The 17,799-nt window shown below is 35.3% G+C and overlaps 1 long non-coding RNA gene and 1 other non-coding gene across 2 annotated transcripts; both read right to left on the bottom strand.

Moving 5' to 3' along the window:
• Positions 1-311: 311 nt before the first annotated feature.
• On the bottom strand, positions 312-1,636 carry LOC145053668 (uncharacterized). The gene is made up of 3 exons (XR_013684576.1): positions 931-1,636; positions 761-824; positions 312-544 (listed from the first exon to the last, which is right to left on the bottom strand). It is a non-coding gene; the product is annotated as an uncharacterized LOC145053668 (long non-coding RNA).
• A 15,683-nt stretch (positions 1,637-17,319) lies between these two features.
• Positions 17,320-17,426, bottom strand: LOC145056079 (small nucleolar RNA R71). Its single transcript, XR_013685616.1, has one exon. It is a non-coding gene; the product is annotated as a small nucleolar RNA R71 (small nucleolar RNA).
• Between the last annotated feature and the right edge of the window lie 373 nt (positions 17,427-17,799).

The following is a 17,799-nucleotide window of genomic DNA, read 5'->3' as shown; positions in this document are numbered from 1 at the left end:
TTCTACTCACAAATAAACGGATGTGACCTGAGCACCAATATTCACAAAACATTTTGTTGATAATCCATTTCTGAACACTACATCAAGGCCTTCCCGAATTAATAAGTTAAAACAAATTACTATGAAATCTAAAAAAACCGGGGCTAATAAAATAACATAAATAAATGACATGAAAAGCATTGGTTTTACTTTTGAAGTTTTTAACAAGTAAAAAATAATAATAATAATAATTTACCTGGTGGACTACAGTTGAGCTAAACTGAAAGTCTCGTAATACAATAGATAATATTTCCTTGATTTATGAAAAAATATAAACCGAAATAAGACTTATTTCCCACGGTGTTCTTAAACATTGTACATATGTTTTTTAGGCCATAATCATAAATCAATACATACACAAAATAAAAACGAAAACATACTTAACTCGGTTGTCAAATGTTTAAAGAACTACAATAAGAATAGAAGACATGTTTCTTTCACTATAAGGAATATGTAGTTTCTCAATCAATACCCACTTCCAAATAGCTTCTAGGTCTTCAATTAACTATAAAGAAAAAACATGTATGAAATAATTAAAAACTAAAATAAATTTGATGATTGATGTACAACAGTTAATGGAACCAGGTCATACATAAATAATATGATATGAAAAAATAAATTTTAAAACACAGGTGATAATAGTCCATGCATACTTTAATTGCGACTCATTTTTTCAAAAAGCAGAAAGTTAATGTAAATGAAAAAAGAAGAGAACGCATACCTTCTTTGTAGATTATGAAAAAGTAAACCAACTATTGATGATGAAGTTTGCACCTCAGGAGTACCTAAATTAATGTTAAGAGTGAACATCAAAAAGTAGACATAATTTATAATTGTATAATTAGGCTTTTACACTTTTTTGTAACTAAAAATAGGATAAATAATCATTACCGTTTGTTTCAGGATCAATTTTTGGATGCTTCTTCTTCTGAATACATTGATAAACAAGTTAATTTTCAAGAAAAATATTTAGTTTTTGGAGCATAGTGGCATGAATACACCTAAAGTGAGAGAAAGGTATACATACAGCTAGAAAGACAACCAAAACATCCATCACATGCAGTTTCAAAATTTACACACGAATATGCTCCAATTAGATATCAATTACAAAATAATAATATGGAAAATCAGAACCTATGTGTTTCGTTTTGTTAATCTCCTTCTACATATATGATCGAAAACAAGGGAGGTCAATGGAGACAGAAGGGGGATGATGAGGAAGGCGATCAACTTGAGTGACGATTATCGGAGGCGACCATGGATTGCAATAAACTTCTGCAAATCATTTGATTCTCCTCGTGAACTTCTATTCTGGAACTACCAAAAAAATCCATAACTCCACCCTAGGGTTTGCTGCTATAGATTCCAATAGGCGAAGAATGAAGGACTTTTAAGTAGAGCTTCTCCGAATAGCGAAGACAACGACAATCAATGAGACATCAATTTGTCGGAGGCAAGTCGTCGATGACGGTAGATCGTGGCTTGAGATAAAGTGGGAAGAAAAAAGAGGAGGTTACAAGTTTAGGTTAGTCTGACGTAAATTGGGGATAATCTGATTAAGGGGATATGAATAATGTTCTCCCTAAAATTTCCTTTGTTTTATTTTATAAACATACGCCCGTGTCCTTTTTCTTTCCGATTATTTATAAAAATGTCACCAGAAATCGACCTTCTATTATTTTGATCTAACCATCCTTATTTGGTTCTCACAAAACTTTTTCTTCTCAAATGATCATTCTTTTATATATATATATATATATATATATATATATATATATATATATATATATATATATATATATATATATATATGGAAAACATGAATATCACTTATGAAGTATATAAAAATAGGTATCCAAACTCATCATATTACGTTGTGTTATATATATATATATATATATATATATATATATATATATATATATATATATATATATATATATATAATAGTTGTGCAACCCATGTATTCCATGTGTTAATTTTAAAAACATGTTAGATATAAAAGTCTAAATATTTGAGAAATTTAAATTTATTAGAAAATAAGAAAAATAATGCATTTTTAGAAATAAAATGTTTTTTATATTTTAAATTTAAACAAATAATTTAAATAAATAAACAAAAGAAATTAATAAGCTTTAATTTGAGAATTTTGAAATTAGAAGGTAAATCCATTAATGAAATTTTTATTTATTTATTACTATATTTATTGTAATTATTACATTAAAATATTATGTGAAATTTAATAAAATAAAAAGCCAATAAAATGACATGTGGAAAAAAATTAATTCAAAATAACAAAAAAAACGACATTTGGCAAATTGAATAAGAATGTGACACGTGACAACTAAACCTTCATTTATTAGAGTAGAGATATAAAGGTAGATTCAAATGTTTCTCACATCTGTTGTGTGCTAAATTTGCACTAATAAAAATTTATTAAATATTAAATAATTATTTAATCAAATAAAGATAAATATTAAATGATTTCCATAATTATATGTATATTAAACGATATCCAAAGTTATAATTCTCCTTTTATGGAAACAAATTGAATTTTTCATTAATGTTAACAATTATATATTTTTTTTTTCAGAATAAATTCGTATTTGGAAGAATGAGAGTGTATTCTAGCAGAATAAGTGTGTATTCTAGTAGAATACACTCCCGTTCTTCATATTCCATGTAACACCCCGACTCGCAGGTATGAGTTTTAAAGCATTTCGTACATGTTATGAACCTACTCGACAAGTTGGTTGCCGCAACTCGTCGTGTAGAGGCGGGTTGGCCTGCATGGATTATTAGACCTACTTGACGAGTCGAAGGACCCGAACTCGACGAATAGGAGCTGGGGGATGAAACCCTAATTTTTAGGGTTTGCACCCTATTTAAAGGACCTTAAGTCCTTACCTCCCGTCCCTTATCACCCCTTGACGGCCAGAAGGAACCATAATCTCTATTGACATTGTTCTTGAGTGTTTGTGAGGATTAAAGAGTTCTTTTGGTGTGTTTAGAGAAAAATGCTTGGAGTATACAGAGCTTGGAGCATAGAGGAGCTTGTGGATCTGACTCTACTTCATCTTGGCATCATTTTGAAGGTAACTAGTCGTTACCTTGGCTTATTTTTAGCTAAATCTTTTCATGGTTGGGTTTGAGGCCATCTTTAGCATTTATGTGAGCCATTTTGGGTATTAGCCATGATCAAAAGTTGCAACTTCAGATCTAGAATCCTCCAGGTCTCAAACTCATAAAGCTATCAACTTTATCTCATAGGAACCCCTCACCATGCCCTAACCTCATTCTAAACTTGGTGTTAGTGTTCTAAGCCTTTAAGACCTTGCATGCACGTAAAGTTTGCAACTTTACGTGGAATCTATGTCTTAGGAAGTTGGATCTACAATATGGAGCTTTGGGGTGGATTAAAAACGTCTGGATAAGAAATGGGCTGCATGAACTCGATGAGTTGCATAACTGACTCGACGATTCGGATGAAGATTTGCCCGTATTTGATTCTGCATGAACTCGACGAGTCACTAATAGGACTTGATGAGTCAGTTAGGGTTTTTCCTGACTTTTTGGACACGCATGGACTCGGCGAGTTGTCTGGAAACTCGGCGAGTCAACTAGGGTTTTTGTGATTTCTCGATTTCTAGAAGGACTCAACGAGCCAGTGACTTGCACTCGATGAATTGGGTCAACATGGACTGTTGAATTTGACCGTTGGCTTTGACTTTGACCAAGGGTTGACTAGTTTGACTTCTGGGGGCATTTTAGTAAATTGGGAATTTATGGAAGTTGTTTTATGGTGGATATAGGTGGTGGAGTTTGTGGCTGTGATTCAATAGTTTGACCTTATCACTACAGTTTGACAGTTATGAGGTGAGTTTTCCTCACTATACTCCAGGGTCTAAGGCACCAAGGCCGACCCTTTTTGGATTGCTATCCTGATATGTTATGCTAGTATGATCTGTTAGATCTGTATCCTGGTAAATAGGATGTTATTATGCTATTATGATCCGTTAGATCGTTTTATTTGTCTATAGATTGTTATGTGATTATCTGATATATGTGCACATGTTTGATTGGTGGTTAAGGCTTATCCGCTTTGTGCGAGAGCCAACAGACCTGGGCATTCCAACCCGATGGTTGTAGGGCATGAGTATTCCATCCTAAGGATGATTGAACTCATAGTATGTGGGCATTCCAACCCGATGGTTGTGGCCTGGGGTATTCCATCTCGAGGATGACTAGACCCATAGTATGTTGGCATTCCATCCTGATGGTTGAGGGCATGGGGTATTCCAACCCGATGGTTTAAGGGTGTTATATTCAATGCAATTTTATTGTATTTTAAGTGAGTGAGTACTGAAACAAAACACAAACCCATACATAAAAACCTAGATACGAATTCAATCTGAAAGAATGTTATTGCTGACATTAGTGACAAATTTAATTAGTTTCCATAAAAAGAGAATTATAATTATGGATATCGTATAATTTACATATAATTGTGGATATCATTTAGTATCTATTTTTATTTAATTAAATAATAATTTAATTTTACAAAATTTCTATTGGTGCATTCTAGCATACAATAAATACAAGAAACATATTAACCTAGCCATATATATATATATATATATATATATATATATATATATATATATATATATCCTCTTTAATAAATGAATGTTTTTTGCTAGTTGTCACATTCTCATTCAATTTTGCCAAATGTCATTTTGTGGTTATTTTGAATTAATTTTTTTTTCCACATGTCAATTTATGAGTTTTTCTATTTGATTAAATTTCACATAATATGTTAATGTAATAATTGCAATAAATGTAGTAATAAATGGATATTAATTTCACTAATACACTTACCTTTTAATTAATTTCAAAATTCCCAAAATTAAACCTCATTAGTTTCTTTTTTCTATTTAAATTATTTGTTTAAATTTAAAAGATAAAAAAAACATTTTCATTATAATAAATCATTATTTTTCTTATTTTCTTATAAATTCAAACTTCTCAAATATTTTGACATTTGTATTCAACTTTTTTTTTAAATTAACTCATGTAACACATGAGTTTCACAACTAATATATATATATATATATATATATATATATATATATATATATATATATATATATATATATATATATATGTTACCTAATAAATGAAAATAATTTTGCCATTTGTCATCTTTTTATGGATTATGTCACATGTCATTTTATGGTAAATTTAAATTAAATTATATCCAAGTCTCATTTTGTGGTTTTTGTTCATTTTATTAAATTTCATGTAATACTTAAATGTAATAAATGTAATAAGAAATGTATATCTAACTCATTAATACAACTTTTCTTATAATATCTAAATTTCTAAATTAAATCCGATTATTTTAGTTGTTTATTTATTTAAATTATTAGTTTAAATTTAAAAGATAAATAAGCATTTCAATTTTAACAATTAAATATTTTTCTTTTTTTTTTTCTTATAAATTTAAATTTCTACATTGTTAGATCTTCATGTTTGTATATATTTTTTTGATAAAGTCATGTAATATATGAGTCTCACAACTAGTATATATATATATATATATATATATATATATATATATATATATATATATATATATATATATATATATATAACAACGTAATTTTCAAAACAAAATTTTCATTTTTCAACAACAAAATTCATATAAAAATATTCTCAAAAGTATCCAACAATAATTATCAAATCATAGTATATCCTAAGATCACCAAATCAAATCCTCTCTCTAGTGTGTACGGGTCACGCCGACGCCTTTCCACGGTCCTCGCTAGTACCTGAAACACATAACACAACAACTGTAAGCATAAATGCATAGTGAGTTCCCCTAAATACCGCATACAACTCATACGCCAATCGAGGCTATAATACGACCCTCCGATCGATGTGTCTCAGTGGGACCCTCCAGTCCCGTGGCTCGTTGGACCCTCTGGTCCGGTCATAGCTCGTTGGACCCTCCGGTCCGGTATATAACATCATACAACATACATATAACACATAGCACATAATCTCATACATAACACATAAGACCCTCTGGTCAACATATAATACCACTCTAGGTAACGTATAGTGAGAAGACTCACCTCGTGTAACTCGGTAACTCGGAAATCTCAAACTCAGAGAAATAAGACCTAGCCTCCTCCTAATCATATGAAATAATCACTTATCATCAACATAATTCCCAAGGCTAGACCATTTCCTCTAATCACTCTCAGGAGAGGTAAAAGACCGTTTTACCCATTACTTGGCTCAAATACACTAAAGTTGACCAAACCCTAAAAGTCAACAAAAGTCAACCCTCCGGGTTACGCTGGGCGTACCCAGAGCCTTCACAGAATCGGGGTACACGGCCCCTTACGCCGAGCGTACTGGGATTACGCCCAGCGTAATACCCAACTTCCTCATCCAACTCATTTAGGTCTTAAACGGTTAAGATTTTCATCCAAAATTCAGATCTGACCCTTCTAACATGACTTAATCCATAAAGTTGAATCCTTTAAGCCTTTGCATGGCTGTAAAGGTCACTTTGACCTCAAAACACCTTTCCTCTTTCCATAATGAGACTATAACTCATGCATGACACAAGATCTACGTCCAAGACTGGATTTTTATGAATCCTTAACACAATATACACTAGAAAAGGTCAGATCTAAACTCATGGAGACTCTTTGCACATAAAGTCTCCAACTTTGAACCAAAAACCCTAAAAATGGTCCAAAAAGAAAAACTCATGAAGAACAAGGAAAGCTTTGAGCATTTTACCTCAAAAGTGATCTCCAACCACTGTAGAACTCGGATCTACACTTGTTCTTCAACTTCTAGCTCCAACAATGGCTCCTTCTTCTCCTTCTTTATCTTGAAAAGGTAACTTCAAGCTCAAAAACACACTCACAAGCTAAAGCACAGATCTCAGCTCTCTAAGGACTCACTCAAGGGCGTATGGTGGCTAGGACAAAGGACTACATGTTCCTTTTATAGCACACAAGCCCAAAATTTAGGATTTGCACCTGGGCTCACTACGCCCAGCGTAACCCCTGGGTATGCCCTCTGTATAACAACGAAATATAAACTTATATAGTGTATCGCTACATATTTGTATAGCAATTACGTATTTGTATATTGACACATAGAAAACACATCTAAATGAAGCTTATGTAACATCCTTTTTTTTTTCTTAACAAGGTCTTGTAAGTCTATGATTTTATGTACATCGATGTAAATTTAATATTAATTAGCGATTAAAAGACAATTAGCAACGTCAAAATCAACAATTTGGAAAAATAAGATACATAACATGTAACCTATCTGAATCAAAGAAATCAACTTCTTTTTCAAATGTGTGTTTCAAAAGTTTTTAATCTTATTATCCATTTTTCCTGATAAATGAGTGGCGATCAACAAAAAGATACATAAAATATACACATAACAAGATCACCCATTACTCAAAACTTCAAAACTTCAAAACTTTTACTTGCGGGTGGATTATCTACATGAGCAAGCAGTGGATTTTGGTAAAACACTGTGAAAAGAACACCATAAATACATTAGATTCCATCAATATGCACAAAATGCTCAAAAATGGTAAACTTTTACCTATGGTAGGATCACTTGCATGAACAAGGGTAGATTTTGATAGAAAACTACAAACAAACGACAAAAATCATGAATCAACAAAAAGTTAGATATATTCCATGACAAACAAATAGCAAGCGTAGTCGGAAAGTGAGCAGTTATGTGAATCAAGATGCTTGTGCTTAGATTTATATTAGAATCAAGAGGGAAGATTTAGGAGGGATATCTGTAAATTTGGAGGGATCTCATGCGAAATGAAAATTTTGAACAAAATTTTTAGAAGGACGATTATATGGTTCGGTTTCACATGATTTATTGGTCCGGTTTCTATTGATTTAATGGTGTATTTTTGAAGTAATGCACCAATAAATGCGTCTTTATGCCTTTTACTACGGTTAAAAGAAAACCACACCAACAAATACTTTAAACGGTGCTATTTTTTGATTTATTGATGCAAAAATGTTTTAATGGTGATGTTTTAAGCTACTATTGTACCAAAAAAATAGATTTTGTACTAATGACACAACATTATAGTCGGCTTTTGACAATCAAACCACCACATACAGTGCACTGCAATATTGTACGATCAATAGATATTCTTCTTTAACGAAGATAGGGATCTATTAAAGTCCCGTTACAGCCCAAACCGCAAAATGTACCGACTTTCATTATATAAAAGAATACGCCATTCAAAAAAAAAAAATACAAGAAAAAAGAATACAACGTTTGTAAGTAAGAAACCTTATTGTCTAGAAGAACTCGCACTTATCAATCTTAAGAATTGATAAAACTTATTGACACTTTAATTCCTTATGATCAATCTTTGGAATTAATAAACGGAAATATGATAAAAATGCAATTTCCTTATACATCATTGGTACTTTAAAATTTCCAAAACGTAACAACTCTGTCAACTCATCGTAAAATGTTTTAGACAAACTTTTCAAACAGTTAAATATATTCATCGAATTTCAAATATTAATTTACCAACTTCTATTTTATTAATGTACTCTTATATATAAATAAATATAAACATAATACTTTGAATGAAGATTTTAATGATAGAAAGATTAGGAGAAACGTAAGTTTTATATATTTGAAACTTATATCCAGTGATATATAAAAATCTATTTCCCACCAATTCGTTCAAGCCAAAAATCTTGTATTGATAAGTAAAATCATCCTCAAAATTGTAACGCCCGATTTTCAGGTAATTTCTTAAATTCAAAGGGGTCGTTTGGTTTGTTGGAATCGGAAGGAATTTGAATTTAATTTCATCACTTTCCTATGTTTGGTTCAAAATTTGAGAAGGAATTGGATTCCTAAATGTGTCAAACTTTCCTTTCATTGAGGGAAAACAAATTTCATCTAAAAGACGAGGAAATTCAAATTCCTTCAAGTAGAAATGTTAAAAATTATCATATTACTCATTTCGTTTTTAACAATAAATATGAAAAACCTCCGTCACTACTCGCGACCACCTCCACCACAACATTCGCCACCACTGCCCACTACCACCCACCACAACCACCTTCGCCACCACCACCGACCACTACCACCGCTTCCGTTACCACCACCACCATCGCCGACACCACTACCACCACCACCATCACCATCATTACCACTACCACCACCACCTATAACCTCATTTACCACCACCCTACCACTATCGTTGTTACTACTAACTCTATCATCAACACCACCACCTCTATTGCCACCACCACAACCACCATCGTCGCCACCACCTAGACCCACCGGGCCACCACCACCACCGCCACCACTAACACCCACCGCCGCAACCACAACTGCCTCTACCATCAACACTAGTGATACCACTACCACCACCACCTCCACCTTCGTCACCACCATACATTGCCGCCATCACCACTACCATCGCCGCCGCCACCACAACCATTTACTATTTTTATAATTTATAAATATATCTTTACATATAATTATAAAACAAAGTAAAAGTAACCAAAAACCAAGAAGGATAGTTATGTTATTTTACACTATTACAATTCTATTTTTCGCCAACCAAACAAAATATAAAATTGAATTCAAATTCCATTTACGGGTAACCAAACAACATATTGAATTGGATTCCAATTCAAGACAGATTCTAATTCCTGAACAGATTCCAATTCCTTCAAAAACATTCTGTGAACCAAACGCCGCCAAAGTATTTAATTATTTTGTTTTGTGGCCTATTATGTGAGTCAGGGCCGGCCCCGAGATTTCGAAGACCCTGTGCAATTTAACAAAATATAGGCCCTAAAACATAGAAAACCTAAAATTTAAGCAAACCAATTATATTTTTTCTTATTCTATTGCCAAGTACTCCACATAAATTAACATTTCACTCAATATAAATACACAAAAAATAAATTTGCTTCTACACCAAAACAACCATCATTCTTTTAATCATTGAAACTCAAATGCAAACTATAACACCTCTGTCCTCTAAAAAAACAAATGAAATTAGAATCTTATAATCAGAAACGAAAAACAAAAACCTACCTTCTAACTTTCAATAGTGCAAACATATCTAAAATTAGAAACCTCTAAACCTTAAAGTCGGATTGAAAATGGACAAATTGTTCCATCAATTCTTATGAATTCCAGACAACATAAAACAATAAGAATGAAAAAAAAGTCTAGTTTACTTCTACACAATATAAGAAACGTATCAGTCTATCGGATTGATAAAAAAAATGCACAATACCTTTGATTCTTTACACTTCAAGAAAATCTTAAATCAAAAAGTTCTAAAACTCAAAGTTAGATCAGTGGGCTGATTATTTCTTCAATTTTTTGAGTTCAAGAAAACAATAATTAGAAAGAATAAATAAATACTTCTAAACATAAGAAATATACCTGATAGATAAAAAATGTATAAGACCTTTTGATTTTCGTCCCTAGACCTGATCCAAGATTCTGATTTTTGAAACCTCACTTCTGATTTTAGTTTGCTTTAGATTTTTGAAGCTTGGCTCTGAATTCCGATTCACTAATTTTTTAAGATTTATGAACAAGGAATTAAGAAGAAAGAAAGATAAATTGAATGCTTTGATTGAGTTATATCCTTCTTATTATCGAGGATTGTGGAGTAGAACACCGTTGCTGCTAGCCATCGTCAACTTTTTCTTGTCTTCTCGGTGCCTAAATCGTAATCATCATTATCAAGAACCAAAACATCGTTCCCTTTTCCCAAACGTTTATGATTCCCGCTCATCTAATTTCTAATTCTCGCTGCCCCTGCATCATTTCCTTTATCTCTTGATACAACGTACATGGACAAAAAACTGAAAATACCCTAATATAAAATCTGGAACAAAAAATGGGCCCTAGATTTTAGTAGGCCTTGTTCTTAAGCACACCTTGAACACCCCTTGGGCCGGCCCTATGCGAGCATGTGGGGTGTACCTTGTCGAAGCTTGGACACGGGTTTTCCCCCTAGTATATTGGGCATACCTATGGTACACAGGGTGTACTCGAGTCAGCGACAAACTATAAAATTTAGGGTTTGGACCCTATTTAAGTTCCTTATAACCTTAACCCTCTTCTACCCTCAGCCTCCTTCGTCCCAAAGCAGTTCCCATGAAACCTTAGCTCCTTTTTGGAGAGTATTGAGCATTTTGTGTGTTTTGGTGTGTTTTTTGTACATCTTGAAGAAAGAAGAACCCTTTGGAGAAGCACTTGTTGATTTGAAGCTTATAGACCCATACCTTGCTCACCTTAACCATTCTTCTAAAGGCATAAAGTCTCAACCTTGTTGATTCACATCTTAGATCTAGTTAGTTTAGGGTTTTTGGCATATTTTGGTCCCTTGGGTTCATTCATGTGAATATAAGTAACTCTAGAAGCTTAGGATAGTAGATTTTGATGTTTTGAGGTCCCTAATTAATAAAAATAGCATCTTGATAGATTTTGCTCAACCATGCATGAGTTGATGGTCATAATATGAAGTTAGAATGTTAAAAATGGGTGTTGGTCCTATTTGAGCCATGCAAAGGTTTCAAGTTGATGACTTAAGGCAGTAATTGCTTAATGTGAATATTGGCCATCAGGGGAGTACGTGGGGCATACATATGTGTACGCTTAGGGTAATGTGCTCAATGTAATGCATTCAAAACCCGTTCTTTTACCCTTGATGTTAAGGTTTGTATGCGGCGCGTAATGGTGGTACGCATGGCGTACTCACCAGAAGGTCTCTTAGGTCATTTGTGGGCTTTGGGTTTTTGTGCCTTTCTTGGGCTTTGGATCTTTAGGGCTTGGGTCATTAGTTAGATGGGTCACTTGAGAGAAGGGTAAAAAGGTCTTTTACCCTTAACATGTTAGGTGATAATTTGGGCCACTTATTAAGGGTTATTACCCTGGTTATTTATTAGGGTTAGTTTGAATGTGTCAGTTAAGGAGCCATTGTAGCAGCAACCTGTGTGTGTGTGTGTGATTGTTCATCATTTGATTGAGGTAAGTCTTCTCATAGTGTTTTGGCGGTCTAAGGCAACAATGCCGACCCATTGATTATTGTTATTAGAATGTTAGCTATCTGTGTGACTCTTGCATGTATTATATGTGTTTGTATGTATACCAGGCGGGGCCCGATGCCAGACGGGGTCCGATGCCAGGCGGAGCCTGATGTGTGTATTGGGTGGGGCGCATCTCATTTTACAGACATATATTTATTGGGTGGGGCCCATCTCATGTTACAGACATATATTTACTGCGCAGGGCCCAATTTCGGGGGAGGCCTGATGGATGTTAGGAGAGGCCCATTAGATGTATGGTATGTGGTATTTTGGGGAAACTCACTAAGCTTTGTACTTATGGTTTAAGTTTATGTTTCAGGTACTTCCAGCTCGAAGGGGAATGAACCAACCTGATCGTAATGCATCCACCCATGTTTATCATATTTATGATTTTAGGATTGTACTATGATAACTATTTTTACATTGGCATACCTTTTTATGGTTGATATGAATATTTGATGGATTTTGGTTGACTTAATAATGAAAATTTTTTATTCGTGATTTTTGGGATGTTACAAGTTGGTATCATAGCCTTGGTTTGCGGGATTCAAACACACTCTCGATTGTGTCTGAACTCAAACTAAGGATTTGGTAAGTTTTTCATAAAGAAATGATTTTTCTAAAAGGATGACATTTACTACTATAAAGAAAGGGCGTGATGCATGCAATCGGTCAAGCTCAAATAAGTGTTCCCTAAATACACATACATTTTTTTTGATTCAGTATGTAAATATGTGAGTAACATGCTAGATTAGGGCTAAGCATCTGCTTAGGATTTGTATGACAAGAGAGATGCCTCGTATGCTTACTGTATGAGCCCTTAGAACTGCATGCTAGTATGGATTAATGATGATATGTTAGGATAACCCGTTAGAAAGTGATTTGGTTAGAACTCGATGCTCGAATGTTGCTTGCTTTGTGCTTTTAGGAACCACTTCTAGTGCTAGCTGACTATCAAGCAAATATGTTAGGTTACATGTTGCCAAAATTAGATAAGTTTAGGTTTAACTCTATTGCGCAACTCTTGTGTGATTCCAACCATTGTAGTGTGATACCTTGCAGTTGAAGAAGTATCTAATGTTTGTGGCATGTAATTATATTCGTAAGGTACTTAGTGGGTGTTAGTGGGGGTTTCTTCTGTAGCTGATGGCGGATAGTTGTGGGAAGGGAATCTTAAGAAAACCCATGAAGAGTGTTAGAGTTAGCATATACATTGTTTAGGGAGTCACTTAGGGGAATCAGGATGACTCTTAAAGAAAGTACGGATAAGAGTGAAAGGTAGTATTAGGTCTGTACTAATGGAAACACAAGATCCATACTCGAGTCAAGGGAGTCATGAGGATACTAAAGGACCCACTTGGTGTTAGATTCTTCGAGTGTTTTCCTGAGGGTTTGTAACTTTGTATGGTTTATTTTTATTATGGTGATCACTCAAGGTCGTTCAGGTCCTGGTGATTGGGTTCGGGCTCTGGAGCCGGACCCTTAGATGATCAAATGCGGGAGTTCATTTCATATGAGATTACCCACAACATTTTGGAGCATACTCTTGTGATCTTTGGTATGATCAAGGAGGGTATCATGGAGATTTTGGATGAGCGTCTAGGCACATTTCACAATGAGATGGTGGCTATGGTGGGTGCATGCTCGCTGACTTTCCGAGAGTTTCATGCATGTAGGACTACTCAGTTCTTTGGAATAAAGGAACACATTAATAGCAGACGGTGGTTGATGGACATCGGGAACGCCTTCCAGACTAGCTTCTACCCCCGAGGGGTCGAAGGTCAGATTTGCATCCCGTCTTCTAAAGGACAGAGCCAACGATTGTTGGGAGGAGGTGGACTATGATTTGGGAGGTGAGGCAGTTGAGACAATGTCTTGGAATGAATTTGTTATGAGATCCAGGGATGAATTTGCGCCCGTGATTGAGCTTTAGTAGTTGACGAGGGAGTTTCAGGACCTTCTCCAGACTAGCAAGACCGTGGCGGAGATCATTGCCATGTTCCGTGATAGGGCTTTATTGGTTATGCAGTATGTGGTGGACGAAGAGATAAAGAAAGCTTGGTACCATGATATGTTGAAGGATGAGATACAGGAGTTTGTGAGTATGTCTAGTTGCAAGACATTGGATGATAAGATAGCTCGGGCTTGCGAGCAGGAGATTGATCTAGAGACTGTGAGGAAGAGGAAGCCGGTTCAGGCACATGTATTGGAGGGATCGGGGAAGAAGCCCAAGGTCATGGATTTGAGATTGAGGGGCTAGAAGGGTTGGGGTCGGTATGGCCGGTGTGGCAGAACGCATGAGGGAGCTTGTCGGGCAGGTGGTTCTGGCTGCTTCAAGTGTCGCAAGACTGGTCACTTCAGCAAGGCTTATACTGCCACCACCACTACCCAGGGATCGGGTTTGATTTGCTTTCATTGTAATCAGAGGGGCCGCAAGAAGGCTGATTTTCTGAGTTTGGCAGTAGGGGAATGGTGGTAGTACCCGTTTCGACAATATTGAGGATTATTGACGACCACCAAGGCAAGGCAGAGGTGCTAGTGGTGAGGAATCGAGCTTTGCATTTGACAGTTGAGGAGACTCGCATAGCTCTAAATGTGGTGATGGGTATGTATTTCTTCCCTTTCTTTGAGGTTTATGCCTATTATATATAATTGTTGTTATATAGCGACGTTCCTAGTGAACGGTGTTCCAACTTTAGTTCTGTTTAATTCGAGCGCCACTCTATCGTTTGTATCTCTTGTGCTTAGAAAGAGGTTTCGTGACTGATATGTGCATATTTAGTTCATATTAAGTATAGATTTTTTATTCATTTATTAGCTAAATTATTGCATTTTATGGACAAAAGGTACTTAAAAGTGTTTGAATTATATTTTTAGTCTAAAAATGAAGCTCGGAAGCAGAAGGAAGCGGGAGAAGCAGTTGAGAGATCAAGAATGGAATAAAGAAGAAAAACACCAAATATAACACCTACTCGGCGAGTAGGGTCGACTACTCGGCGAGTCTGATCGAAGAATCGAGAAGATAATGACTCGGGATCCCAGAGACTTATCACAATACGGGGACTAAGAGATGGACTCGACGAGTCGCCACCTGACTCGACGAGTCGATTCGTATATATAGAGATAACTCCTCAGAACGATAGGGAGGAATTCTGGAACGATTCAGAAGAGTTTAGCTGCGATTGAGAAGGTAGAAAAACCCTAGAAGACGACGAGAGAAGCTAGAATTCAATCCCGAAGAATAATTGAGGCAAAATTTCATCATTCCACTTATTCTTTTGTTTTATCATTATGGTTAAACAATTTGACTTTGTTTGTTTGCTGTTATTTACTTCAATTATGAGGTAAAACCTTTAGACTTCTGTTTGGAGATACAAAGTTGACAATATGGTTTGATTTATTGGTAGGATTAATTCTAAGTTGGTGAATTTTTGTTATTTTAGCTTGCTAAAGAACCTTGTGTGTGAATAATAATTAATTTTCTGTTAATAGGAAGATAATTGATTAGCATGAACATCTATTGATTATTAACCTCATATGCTATGTGATCACTATGCCATATGTCTAGGATTAATGAATATGAAACTAGAATTAATAAGAAAATTGAGTAAATTCATGTGCAAGCTTGTAAGATGACCATCAAACAAGAAGTTAATTAAAAGAATAAATTAGTTAACTATTGCAAGTCTAAATTAACCCGAATAATTAATCTAGTAAATCTAATTAAATTAGACAACTGGCCACTGTTTAAGTTAGTTTATTTGCTAAGGATTAGTGTAGTGAATGCGAATCTAATCACTTGAATCGGTAACCAACGAAAGAATTAATCCATTGCACCATTACCTTGAAATCAACCATAGAATCAACTAAGTTGAACTAAAGAGAAGTTCCTTTCCATTTATTGAATCTAGTTAGTATTTTGTTTTCTAGTTTTTAAGTAAGTAATAGTTAGTAAGTTTCTAGTCTTGTAAAACTAGATAAAACCCCTACTTATTAATTAACTTAGATAAAATTAGTTTTTAATTTTAATTTGCCGTTCCCTGTGATCGATACCCTGCTTATTTAACTATACCACAATTGATAGGTTCACTGCCTTTTGTGTGTTATTTGATAATTAAAAGTAGGTTTAAAACTAAGTGAGTTTGCACACATCAAGTTTTTGGCGCCGTTGCCGGGGAACGGTTCTAAAAATTAACATTAAATTCTAATGTAATCGATCCTTTGTGTGGGATTTATCTCACACAAAGTTATTTAAGAAGCAATTCAGTAAGTAGAATTAGTTTTAATAAAATTCCGTTTTTAGAGTAACTAGAAAATTTTTCTTATTTTTGCCTTGAACTCGCCGAGTGCACTCGTGCCGACTCGGCGAGTACATCGCTGTTTCAGTTTTAATATTTTATTTTATTTTTGTTCCTTTTACACGTTTTTCTGTTTTATTTACAGTTGTTTCATGACCCGAGGATCTGATACACCTCTGGTCCCCCCTCTTGAAGACCCGGAATCCGCACTAAGGAAGAGCAAAGGCAAAGCCGTTGGAGAATCCGCTTCTTCAAAGAAATCGCCACTCAAAAACCTCAAGTCCATGTTCAGCAAGAAGAGGAGCAGCAAATCCAGAGCATCCAGTGCCTCTTTGACTATTGAAGACCCAATTCAAGAAGATATCGAATACGAGACCGAGGAAGAAGAAGAACCCACATTCGAGCACGACTCCGATTTTGAAGACGATTTAGTCACCACTATGGCTAATATCGATGAAGTCCCCATGGGGGAATGGAAGAAGAGGATGCGCGATGACACCGGCCCGGGACTTGTGCAGCCCGCAATTCCCGCAACCGCCACTTTCGAACTAAAAGGCCATATTCTCGCTCAACTCAAGGAGATTCCTTTTTATGGGAAGGATCACGAAGACGCCTACAAACACTTGGACGAAGTGAATGATGTGGCCGACTACTTCAATGTACCGAATGTCCCCCGTGAGACCCAGCTTCTTCGCATGCTCCCAGTCACGTTCAAAGGAGCTGCAAAGGATTAGTTAAAGTCACTTCCTCCCGGATCAGTCACCACATGGGCCAAGATGAAAGAGGAGTTCATAGATCACTTTTGTCCGCCCTCCAAAATAGCCAAGCTAAAGAAAGCAATTGCCAACTTCGAGCAACAGCCCGGAGAATCTCTTTATGAAGCATGGGAAAGGTACAAGAGTTTGCTTAGAAATTGCCCACATCACGACCTTAGTAGCCAACAAGAGGTCTCCATTTTATACGATGGAGTTAATGTCACCACAAGGCAATTGCTAGATTCTCAAGGTCCGCTCACGAAGAAGGCGCCCCCGGTAATCAAGGAGCTAATTGAAGAATTCTCTAAGCACTCTAGAGAATACCACAATCCAAGAAACGAAGTAAGTCGGGGAGTAGTGAACGCGACAAATGATAGCATAGTGGCGGTGATAGCTAAGCTTGATAGTCTTGATAGAAGAATGACAAAAATGGATCAAACAATCCATGCTATGAGGGTGGGATGTGAAAATTGTAGAGGGCCCCATCTCACCAAGGATTGTGATTTGGATGAGAATGGAAATAAGAAAGCTCAAGTCTTCTATTCAAGT

Source organism: Lactuca serriola, chromosome 5, assembly GCF_051521515.1.
Source record: "Lactuca serriola cultivar US96UC23 chromosome 5, Lser_US96UC23_V15, whole genome shotgun sequence".
In the NCBI taxonomy this organism is placed as follows: domain Eukaryota; kingdom Viridiplantae; phylum Streptophyta; class Magnoliopsida; order Asterales; family Asteraceae; genus Lactuca; species Lactuca serriola.
This window is presented reverse-complemented; position numbering and strand designations above follow the sequence as displayed.